This window comes from Petromyzon marinus, unplaced genomic scaffold, assembly GCF_048934315.1.
Source record: "Petromyzon marinus isolate PM22_M1 ecotype Great Lakes invasive population unplaced genomic scaffold, UKy_Petmar_22M1.pri1.0 PM_G_Scaffold_13, whole genome shotgun sequence".
Classification (NCBI taxonomy): domain Eukaryota; kingdom Metazoa; phylum Chordata; class Hyperoartia; order Petromyzontiformes; family Petromyzontidae; genus Petromyzon; species Petromyzon marinus.
In genome coordinates, this window is record NW_027422684.1 from 3,737,353 (window position 1) to 3,750,397 (window position 13,045).

Sequence of the window (13,045 nt, forward strand, 5' to 3'; positions counted from 1 at the left end):
AATATCCCTGGCCCTAATATCCCTGGCCCTAATATCCTTGGCCCTAATATCCCTGGCCCTAATATACCTGGCCCTAATATCCCTGGCCCTCCGATCCCTGGCCCTGATATCCCTGGCCCTGATATCCCTGGCCCTAATATCCCTGGCCCTAATATCCCTGGCCCTAATATCCCTGGCCCTAATATCCCTGGCGCTAATATCCCTGGCTCTAATATCCCTGGCCCTAATATCCCTGGCCCTAATATCCCTTGCCCTAAAATCCCTGGCCCTAAAATCCCTGGCCCTAATATCCCTGGCCCTAATATCCCTGGCCCTAATATCCCTTGCCCTAATATCCCTGGCCCTAATATCCCTGGCCCTAATATCCCTGGCCCTAATATCCCTGGCCCTAATATCCCTGGCCCTAATATCCCTGGCCCTAATATCCCTGCCCTAATATCCCTGGCCCTAATATCCCTGGCCCTAATATCCCTGGCCCTAATATCCCTGGCCCTAACATCGCTGGCCCTAATATCCCTGGCCCTAATATCCCTGGGCCTAATATCCCCGGCCTTAATATCCCTGGCCCTAATATCCCTGGCCCTAATATCCCTGGCCCTAATATCCCTGGGCATAATATGCCTGGCCCTAATATCCCTGGCCCTTATATCCCTGGCCCTAATATCCCTGGCCCTAATAACCCATGGCCCTAATATCCCTGCCCCTAATATCCCTGGCCCTAAAATCCCTGGCCCTAACATCCCTGGCCCTAATATCCCTGGCCCTAATATCCCTGGCCCTAATATCCCAGGCCCTAATATCCCTTGCCCTAAAATCCCTGGCCCTAAAATCCCTGGCCCTGATATCCCTGGCCCTAATATCCCTGGCCCTAATATCCCTGGCCCTAATATCCCTGGCCCTAATATCCCTGGCCCTAATATCCCTGGCCCTAATATCCCTGGCCCTAATATCCCTGACCTAATATCCCTGCCCTAATATCCCTGGCCCTAATATCCCTGGCCCTAATATCCCTGGCCCTAATATCCCTGGCCCTAACATCGCTGGCCCTAATATCGCTGGCCCTAATATCCCTGGGCCTAATATCCCCGGCCTTAATATCCCTGGCCCTAATATCCCTGGCCCTAATATCCCTGGCCCTAATATCCCTGGGCATAATATGCCTGGCCCTAATATCCCTGGCCCTTATATCCCTGGCCCTAATATCCCTGGCCCTAATAAACCATGGCCCTAATATCCCTGCCCCTAATATCCCTGGCCCTAAAATCCCTGGCCCTAATATCCCTGGCCCTAATATCCCTGGCCCTAATATCCCTGGCCCTAATATCCCAGGCCCTAATATCCCTGGCCCTAATATCCCTGGCCCTAATATCCCTGGCCCTAATATCCCTGGCCCTAATATGCCTGGCTCTAATATCCCTGGCCCTAATATCCCTGGCCCTAATATCCCTGGCCCTAATATCGCTGGCCCTAATATCCCTGGCCCTAATATCCCTGGCCCTAATATCCCTTGCCCTAATATCCCTTGCCCTAATATCCCTGGCCCTAATATCCCTGGCCATAATATGCCTGGTCCTAATATCCCTGGCCCTTATATCCCTGGCCCTAATATCCCTGGCCCTAATATCCCTGGCCCTAATATCCCTGGCCCTAATATCCCTGGCCCTAATATCCTTGGCCCTAATATCCGTGGCCCTAATATCCCTGGCCCTAATATCCCTGGCCCTAATATCCCTGGCCTTAATATCCCTGGCCCTAATATCCCTGGCCCTAATATCCCTGGCCTTAATATCCCTGGCCAATATATCCCTGGCCCTAATATCCCTGGCCTAATAACGCTGGCCCTAATCTCCCTGGCCCTAATATCCCTGCCCCTAATGTCTCTGGCCCTAATATCCCTGGCCCTAATATCCCTGGCCCTAATATCCCTGGCCCTAATATCCCTGGCCCTAATATCCCTGGCCCTGATATCCCTGGCCCTGATATCCCTGGCCCTAATATCCCTGGCCCTAATATCCCTGGCCCTAATATCCCTGGCCCTAATATCCCTGGCCCTAATATCCCTGGCTCTAATATCCCTGGCCCTAATATCCCTGGGCCTAATATCCCTTGCCCTAAAATCCCTGGCCCTAATATCCCTGGCCCTAATATCCCTGGCCCTAATATCCCTGGCCCTAATATCCCTGGCCCTAATATCCCTGGCCCTAATATCCCTGGCCCTAATATCCCTGGCCCTAATATCCCTGGCCCTAATATCCCTTGCCCTAATATCCCTGGCCCTAATATGCCTGGCCATAATATGCCTGGCCCTAATATCCCTGGCCCTTATATCCCTGGCCCTAATATCCCTGGCCCTAATATCCCTGGCCCTAATATCCCTGGCCCTAATATCCCTGGCCCTAATATCCCTGGCCCTAATATCCCTGGCCCTAATATCCCTGGCCCTAATATCCCTGGCCCTAATATCCCTGGCCCTAATATCCCTGGCCCTAATATCCCTGGCCATAATATCCCTGGCCCTAATATCCCTGGCCCTAATAACGCTGGCCCTAATCTCCCTGGCCCTAATATCCCTGGCTGTAATATCCCTGGCCCTAATATCCCTGGCCCTAATATCCCTGGCCCTAATATCCCTGGCCCTGATATCCCTGGCCCTGATATCCCTGGCCCTAATATCCCTGGCCCTAATATCCCTGGCCCTAATATCCCTGGCCCTAATATCCCTGGCCCTAATATCCCTGGCCCTAATATCCCTGGCCCTAATATCCCTGGCCATAATATCCCTGGCCCTAATATCCCTGGCCCTAATAACGCTGGCCCTAATATCCCTGGCCCTAATATCCCTGGCCCTAATATCCCTGGCCCTAATATCCCTGGCCCTAATATCCCTGGCCCTAATATCCCTGGCCCTAATATCCCTGGCCCTGATATCCCTGGCCCTGATATCCCTGGCCCTAATATCCCTGGCCCTAATATCCCTGGCCCTAATATCCCTGGCCCTAATATCCCTGGCTCTAATATCCCTGGCCCTAATATCCCTGGCCCTAATATCCCTTGCCCTAAAATCCCTGGCCCTAATATCCCTGGCCCTAATATCCCTGGCCCTAATATCCCTGGCCCTAATATCCCTGGCTCTAATATCCCTGGCCCTAATATCTCTGGCCCTAATATCCCTGGCCCTAATATCCCTGGCCATAATATCCCTGGCCCTAATATCCCTGGCCCTAATATCCCTGGCCCTAATATCCCTGGCCCTGATATCCTTGGCCATAATATCCCTGGCCCTAATATCCCTGGCCCTAATATCCCTGGCCCTAATATCCCTGGCCCTAATATCCCTGGCTCTAATATCCCTGGCCCTAATATCCCTGGGCCCTAATATCCCTTGCCCTAAAATCCCTGGCCCTAATATCCCTGGCCCTAATATCCCTGGCCCTAATATCCCTGGCCCTAATATCCCTGGCCCTAACATCCCTGGCCCTAATGTCCCTGGCCCTAATATCCCTGGACCTAATATCCCTGCCCTAATATCCCTGGCCCTAATATCCCTGGCCCTAATATCTCTGGCCCTAATATCCCTTGCCCTAAAATCCCTGGCCCTAATATCCCTGGCCCTAATATCCCTGGCCCTAATATCCCTGGCCCTAATATCCCTGGCTCTAATATCCCTGGCCCTAATATCCCTGGCCCTAATATCCCTGGCCCTAATATCGCTGGCCCTAATATCCCTGGCCATAATATCCCTGGCCCTAATATCCCTGGCCCTAATATCCCTGACCTAATATCCCTGCCCTAATATCCCTGGCCCTAATATCCCTGGCCCTAATATCCCTGGCCCTAATATCCCTGGCCCTAACATCGCTGGCCCTAATATCCCTGGCCCTAATATCCCTGCGCCTAATATCCCCGGCCTTAATATCCCTGGCCCTAATATCCCTGGCCCTAATATCCCTGGCCCTAATATCCCTGGGCATAATATGCCTGGCCCTAATATCCCTGGCCCTTATATCCCTGGCCCTAATATCCCTGGCCCTAATATCCCTGGCCCTAATATCCCTGCCCCTAATATCCCTGGCCCTAAAATCCCTGGCCCTAATATCCCTGGCCCTAATATCCCTGGCCCTAATATCCCTGGCCCTAATATCCCTGGCCCTAATATCCCTGGCCCTAATATCCCTGGCCCTAATATCCCTGGCCCTGATATCCCTGGCCCTAATATCCCTGGCCCTAATATCCCTGGCCCTAATATCCCTGGCCCTAATATCCCTGGCCCTAATATCCCTGGCCCTAATATCCCTGGCCCTAATATCCCTGACCTAATATCCCTGCCCTAATATCCCTGGCCCTAATATCCCTGGCCCTAATATCCCTGGCCCTAATATCCCTGGCCCTAACATCGCTGGCCCTAATATTGCTGGCCTAATATCCCTGGGCCTAATATCCCCGGCCTTAATATCCCTGGCCCTAATATCCCTGGCCCTAATATCCCTGGCCCTAATATCCCTGGGCATAATATGCCTGGCCCTAATATCCCTGGCCCTTATATCCCTGGCCCTAATATCCCTGGCCCTAATAAACCATGGCCCTAATATCCCTGCCCCTAATATCCCTGCCCCTAAAATCCCTGGCCCTAATATCCCTGGCCCTAATATCCCTGGCCCTAATATCCCTGGCCCTAATATCCCTGGCTCTAATATCCCTGGCACTAATATCCCTTGCCCTAATATCCCTGGCCCTAATATCCCTGGCCCTAATATCCCTTGCCCTAATATCCCTTGCCCTAATATCCCTGGCCCTAATATCCCTGGCCATAATATGCCTGGTCCTAATATCCCTGGCCCTTATATCCCTGGCCCTAATATCCCTGGCCCTAATATCCCTGGCCCTAATATCCCTGGCCCTAATATCCCTGGCCCTAATATCCTTGCCCCTAATATCCGTGGCCCTAATATCCCTGGCCCTAATATCCCTGGCCCTAATATCCCTGGCCTTAATATCCCTGGCCCTAATATCCCTGGCCCTAATATCCCTGGCCTTAATATCCCTGGCCAATATATCCCTGGCCCTAATATCCCTGGCCTAATAACGCTGGCCCTAATCTCCCTGGCCCTAATATCCCTGCCCCTAATGTCTCTGGCCCTAATATCCCTGGCCCTAATATCCCTGGCCCTAATATCCCTGGCCCTAATATCCCTGGCCCTAATATCCCTGGCCCTGATATCCCTGGCCCTGATATCCCTGGCCCTAATATCCCTGGCCCTAATATCCCTGGCCCTAATATCCCTGGCCCTAATATCCCTGGCCCTAATATCCCTGGCTCTAATATCCCTGGCCCTAATATCCCTGGGCCTAATATCCCTTGCCCTAAAATCCCTGGCCCTAATATCCCTGGCCCTAATATCCCTGGCCCTAATATCCCTGGCCCTAATATCCCTGGCCCTAATATCCCTGGCCCTAATATCCCTGGCCCTAATATCCCTGGCCCTAATATCCCTGGCCCTAATATCCCTTGCCCTAATATCCCTGGCCCTAATATGCCTGGCCATAATATGCCTGGCCCTAATATCCCTGGCCCTTATATCCCTGGCCCTAATATCCCTGGCCCTAATATCCCTGGCCCTAATATCCCTGGCCCTAATATCCCTGGCCCTAATATCCCTGGCCCTAATATCCCTGGCCCTAATATCCCTGGCCCTAATATCCCTGGCCCTAATATCCCTGGCCCTAATATCCCTGGCCCTAATATCCCTGGCCATAATATCCCTGGCCCTAATATCCCTGGCCCTAATAACGCTGGCCCTAATCTCCCTGGCCCTAATATCCCTGGCTGTAATATCCCTGGCCCTAATATCCCTGGCCCTAATATCCCTGGCCCTAATATCCCTGGCCCTGATATCCCTGGCCCTGATATCCCTGGCCCTAATATCCCTGGCCCTAATATCCCTGGCCCTAATATCCCTGGCCCTAATATCCCTGGCCCTAATATCCCTGGCCCTAATATCCCTGGCCCTAATATCCCTGGCCATAATATCCCTGGCCCTAATATCCCTGGCCCTAATAACGCTGGCCCTAATATCCCTGGCCCTAATATCCCTGGCCCTAATATCCCTGGCCCTAATATCCCTGGCCCTAATATCCCTGGCCCTAATATCCCTGGCCCTAATATCCCTGGCCCTGATATCCCTGGCCCTGATATCCCTGGCCCTAATATCCCTGGCCCTAATATCCCTGGCCCTAATATCCCTGGCCCTAATATCCCTGGCTCTAATATCCCTGGCCCTAATATCCCTGGCCCTAATATCCCTTGCCCTAAAATCCCTGGCCCTAATATCCCTGGCCCTAATATCCCTGGCCCTAATATCCCTGGCCCTAATATCCCTGGCTCTAATATCCCTGGCCCTAATATCTCTGGCCCTAATATCCCTGGCCCTAATATCCCTGGCCATAATATCCCTGGCCCTAATATCCCTGGCCCTAATATCCCTGGCCCTAATATCCCTGGCCCTGATATCCTTGGCCATAATATCCCTGGCCCTAATATCCCTGGCCCTAATATCCCTGGCCCTAATATCCCTGGCCCTAATATCCCTGGCTCTAATATCCCTGGCCCTAATATCCCTGGGCCCTAATATCCCTTGCCCTAAAATCCCTGGCCCTAATATCCCTGGCCCTAATATCCCTGGCCCTAATATCCCTGGCCCTAATATCCCTGGCCCTAACATCCCTGGCCCTAATGTCCCTGGCCCTAATATCCCTGGACCTAATATCCCTGCCCTAATATCCCTGGCCCTAATATCCCTGGCCCTAATATCTCTGGCCCTAATATCCCTTGCCCTAAAATCCCTGGCCCTAATATCCCTGGCCCTAATATCCCTGGCCCTAATATCCCTGGCCCTAATATCCCTGGCTCTAATATCCCTGGCCCTAATATCCCTGGCCCTAATATCCCTGGCCCTAATATCGCTGGCCCTAATATCCCTGGCCATAATATCCCTGGCCCTAATATCCCTGGCCCTAATATCCCTGACCTAATATCCCTGCCCTAATATCCCTGGCCCTAATATCCCTGGCCCTAATATCCCTGGCCCTAATATCCCTGGCCCTAACATCGCTGGCCCTAATATCCCTGGCCCTAATATCCCTGCGCCTAATATCCCCGGCCTTAATATCCCTGGCCCTAATATCCCTGGCCCTAATATCCCTGGCCCTAATATCCCTGGGCATAATATGCCTGGCCCTAATATCCCTGGCCCTTATATCCCTGGCCCTAATATCCCTGGCCCTAATATCCCTGGCCCTAATATCCCTGCCCCTAATATCCCTGGCCCTAAAATCCCTGGCCCTAATATCCCTGGCCCTAATATCCCTGGCCCTAATATCCCTGGCCCTAATATCCCTGGCCCTAATATCCCTGGCCCTAATATCCCTGGCCCTAATATCCCTGGCCCTGATATCCCTGGCCCTAATATCCCTGGCCCTAATATCCCTGGCCCTAATATCCCTGGCCCTAATATCCCTGGCCCTAATATCCCTGGCCCTAATATCCCTGGCCCTAATATCCCTGACCTAATATCCCTGCCCTAATATCCCTGGCCCTAATATCCCTGGCCCTAATATCCCTGGCCCTAATATCCCTGGCCCTAACATCGCTGGCCCTAATATCGCTGGCCTAATATCCCTGGGCCTAATATCCCCGGCCTTAATATCCCTGGCCCTAATATCCCTGGCCCTAATATCCCTGGCCCTAATATCCCTGGGCATAATATGCCTGGCCCTAATATCCCTGGCCCTTATATCCCTGGCCCTAATATCCCTGGCCCTAATAAACCATGGCCCTAATATCCCTGCCCCTAATATCCCTGGCCCTAAAATCCCTGGCCCTAATATCCCTGGCCCTAATATCCCTGGCCCTAATATCCCTGGCCCTAATATCCCAGGCCCTAATATCCCTGGCCCTAATATCCCTGGCCCTAATATCCCTGGCCCTAATATCCCTGGCCCTAATATGCCTGGCTCTAATATCCCTGGCCCTAATATCCCTGGCCCTAATATCCCTGGCCCTAATATCGCTGGCCCTAATATCCCTGGCCCTAATATCCCTGGCCCTAATATCCCTTGCCCTAATATCCCTTGCCCTAATATCCCTGGCCCTAATATCCCTGGCCATAATATGCCTGGTCCTAATATCCCTGGCCCTTATATCCCTGGCCCTAATATCCCTGGCCCTAATATCCCTGGCCCTAATATCCCTGGCCCTAATATCCCTGGCCCTAATATCCTTGGCCCTAATATCCGTGGCCCTAATATCCCTGGCCCTAATATCCCTGGCCCTAATATCCCTGGCCTTAATATCCCTGGCCCTAATATCCCTGGCCCTAATATCCCTGGCCTTAATATCCCTGGCCAATATATCCCTGGCCCTAATATCCCTGGCCTAATAACGCTGGCCCTAATCTCCCTGGCCCTAATATCCCTGCCCCTAATGTCCCTGGCCCTAATATCCCTGGTCCTAATATCCCTGGCCCTAATATCCCTGGCCCTAATATCCCTGGCCCTAATATCCCTGGCCCTGATATCCCTGGCCCTGATATCCCTGGCCCTAATATCCCTGGCCCTAATATCCCTGGCCCTAATATCCCTGGCCCTAATATCCCTGGCCCTAATATCCCTGGCTCTAATATCCCTGGCCCTAATATCCCTGGGCCTAATATCCCTTGCCCTAAAATCCCTGGCCCTAACATCCCTGGCCCTAATATCCCTGGCCCTAATATCCCTGGACCTAATATCCCTGCCCTAATATCCCTGGCCCTAATATCCCTGACCCTAATATCCCTGGCCCTAATATCCCTGGCCCTAACATCGCTGGACCTAATATCCCTGGCCCTAATATCCCTGGGCCTAATATCCCTGGCCTTAATATCCCTGGCTCTAATATCCCTGGCCCTAATATCCCTGGCCCTAATATCCCTGGGCATAATATGCCTGGCCCTAATATTCCTGGCCCTTATATCCCTGGCCCTAATATCCCTGGCCCTAATATCCCTGGCCCTAATATCCCTGCCCCTAATATTTTTGGCCCTAAAATCCCTGGCCCTAATATCCCTGGCCCTAATATCCCTGGCCCTAATATCCCTGGCCCTAATATCCCTGGCCCTAATATCCCAGGCCCTAATATCCCTGGCCCTAATATCCCTGGCCATAATATGCCTGGCCCTAATATCCCTGGCCCTTATATCCCTGGCCCTAATATCCGTGGCCCTAATATCCCTGGCCCTAATATCCCTGGCCCTAATATCGCTGGCCCTAATATCCCTGGCCCTAATATCCCTGGCCCTAATATCCCTGGCCATAATATCCCTGGCCCTAATATCCCTGGCCCTGATAACGCTGGCCCTAATCTCCCTGGCCCTAATATCCCTGGCCCTAATATCCCTGGCCCTAATATCCTTGGCCCTAATATCCCTGGCCCTAATATACCTGGCCCTAATATCCCTGGCCCTCCGATCCCTGGCCCTGATATCCCTGGCCCTGATATCCCTGGCCCTAATATCCCTGGCCCTAATATCCCTGGCCCTAATATCCCTGGCCCTAATATCCCTGGCGCTAATATCCCTGGCTCTAATATCCCTGGCCCTAATATCCCTGGCCCTAATATCCCTTGCCCTAAAATCCCTGGCCCTAAAATCCCTGGCCCTAATATCCCTGGCCCTAATATCCCTGGCCCTAATATCCCTTGCCCTAATATCCCTGGCCCTAATATCCCTGGCCCTAATATCCCTGGCCCTAATATCCCTGGCCCTAATATCCCTGGCCCTAATATCCCTGGCCCTAATATCCCTGCCCTAATATCCCTGGCCCTAATATCCCTGGCCCTAATATCCCTGGCCCTAATATCCCTGGCCCTAACATCGCTGGCCCTAATATCCCTGGCCCTAATATCCCTGGGCCTAATATCCCCGGCCTTAATATCCCTGGCCCTAATATCCCTGGCCCTAATATCCCTGGCCCTAATATCCCTGGGCATAATATGCCTGGCCCTAATATCCCTGGCCCTTATATCCCTGGCCCTAATATCCCTGGCCCTAATAACCCATGGCCCTAATATCCCTGCCCCTAATATCCCTGGCCCTAAAATCCCTGGCCCTAATATCCCTGGCCCTAATATCCCTGGCCCTAATATCCCTGGCCCTAATATCCCAGGCCCTAATATCCCTTGCCCTAAAATCCCTGGCCCTAAAATCCCTGGCCCTGATATCCCTGGCCCTAATATCCCTGGCCCTAATATCCCTGGCCCTAATATCCCTGGCCCTAATATCCCTGGCCCTAATATCCCTGGCCCTAATATCCCTGACCTAATATCCCTGCCCTAATATCCCTGGCCCTAATATCCCTGGCCCTAATATCCCTGGCCCTAATATCCCTGGCCCTAACATCGCTGGCCCTAATATCGCTGGCCTAATATCCCTGGGCCTAATATCCCCGGCCTTAATATACCTGGCCCTAATATCCCTGGCCCTAATATCCCTGGCCCTAATATCCCTGGGCATAATATGCCTGGCCCTAATATCCCTGGCCCTTATATCCCTGGCCCTAATATCCCTGGCCCTAATAAACCATGGCCCTAATATCCCTGCCCCTAATATCCCTGGCCCTAAAATCCCTGGCCCTAATATCCCTGGCCCTAATATCCCTGGCCCTAATATCCCTGGCCCTAATATCCCAGGCCCTAATATCCCTGGCCCTAATATCCCTGGCCCTAATATCCCTGGCCCTAATATCCCTGGCCCTAATATGCCTGGCTCTAATATCCCTGGCCCTAATATCCCTGGCCCTAATATCCCTGGCCCTAATATCGCTGGCCCTAATATCCCTGGCCCTAATATCCCTGGCCCTAATATCCCTTGCCCTAATATCCCTTGCCCTAATATCCCTGGCCCTAATATCCCTGGCCATAATATGCCTGGTCCTAATATCCCTGGCCCTTATATCCCTGGCCCTAATATCCCTGGCCCTAATATCCCTGGCCCTAATATCCCTGGCCCTAATATCCCTGGCCCTAATATCCTTGGCCCTAATATCCGTGGCCCTAATATCCCTGGCCCTAATATCCCTGGCCCTAATATCCCTGGCCTTAATATCCCTGGCCCTAATATCCCTGGCCCTAATATCCCTGGCCTTAATATCCCTGGCCAATATATCCCTGGCCCTAATATCCCTGGCCTAATAACGCTGGCCCTAATCTCCCTGGCCCTAATATCCCTGCCCCTAATGTCCCTGGCCCTAATATCCCTGGCCCTAATATCCCTGGCCCTAATATCCCTGGCCCTAATATCCCTGGCCCTAATATCCCTGGCCCTGATATCCCTGGCCCTGATATCCCTGGCCCTAATATCCCTGGCCCTAATATCCCTGGCCCTAATATCCCTGGCCCTAATATCCCTGGCCCTAATATCCCTGGCTCTAATATCCCTGGCCCTAATATCCCTGGGCCTAATATCCCTTGCCCTAAAATCCCTGGCCCTAACATCCCTGGCCCTAATATCCCTGGCCCTAATATCCCTGGACCTAATATCCCTGCCCTAATATCCCTGGCCCTAATATCCCTGACCCTAATATCCCTGGCCCTAATATCCCTGGCCCTAACATCGCTGGACCTAATATCCCTGGCCCTAATATCCCTGGGCCTAATATCCCTGGCCTTAATATCCCTGGCTCTAATATCCCTGGCCCTAATATCCCTGGCCCTAATATCCCTGGGCATAATATGCCTGGCCCTAATATTCCTGGCCCTTATATCCCTGGCCCTAATATCCCTGGCCCTAATATCCCTGGCCCTAATATCCCTGCCCCTAATATTTTTGGCCCTAAAATCCCTGGCCCTAATATCCCTGGCCCTAATATCCCTGGCCCTAATATCCCTGGCCCTAATATCCCTGGCCCTAATATCCCAGGCCCTAATATCCCTGGCCCTAATATCCCTGGCCATAATATGCCTGGCCCTAATATCCCTGGCCCTTATATCCCTGGCCCTAATATCCATGGCCCTAATATCCCTGGCCCTAATATCCCTGGCCCTAATATCGCTGGCCCTAATATCCCTGGCCCTAATATCCCTGGCCCTAATATCCCTGGCCATAATATCCCTGGCCCTAATATCCCTGGCCCTGATAACGCTGGCCCTAATCTCCCTGGCCCTAATATCCCTGGCCCTAATATCCCTGGCCCTAATATCCTTGGCCCTAATATCCCTGGCCCTAATATACCTGGCCCTAATATCCCTGGCCCTCCGATCCCTGGCCCTGATATCCCTGGCCCTGATATCCCTGGCCCTAATATCCCTGGCCCTAATATCCCTGGCCCTAATATCCCTGGCCCTAATATCCCTGGCGCTAATATCCCTGGCTCTAATATCCCTGGCCCTAATATCCCTGGCCCTAATATCCCTTGCCCTAAAATCCCTGGCCCTAAAATCCCTGGCCCTAATATCCCTGGCCCTAATATCCCTGGCCCTAATATCCCTTGCCCTAATATCCCTGGCCCTAATATCCCTGGCCCTAATATCCCTGGCCCTAATATCCCTGGCCCTAATATCCCTGGCCCTAATATCCCTGGCCCTAATATCCCTGCCCTAATATCCCTGGCCCTAATATCCCTGGCCCTAATATCCCTGGCCCTAATATCCCTGGCCCTAACATCGCTGGCCCTAATATCCCTGGCCCTAATATCCCTGGGCCTAATATCCCCGGCCTTAATATCCCTGGCCCTAATATCCCTGGCCCTAATATCCCTGGCCCTAATATCCCTGGGCATAATATGCCTGGCCCTAATATCCCTGGCCCTTATATCCCTGGCCCTAATATCCCTGGCCCTAATAACCCATGGCCCTAATATCCCTGCCCCTAATATCCCTGGCCCTAAAATCCCTGGCCCTAATATCCCTGGCCCTAATATCCCTGGCCCTAATATCCCTGGCCCTAATATCCCAGGCCCTAATATCCCTTGCCCTAAAATCCCTGGCCCTAAAATCCCTGGCCCTGATATCCCTGGC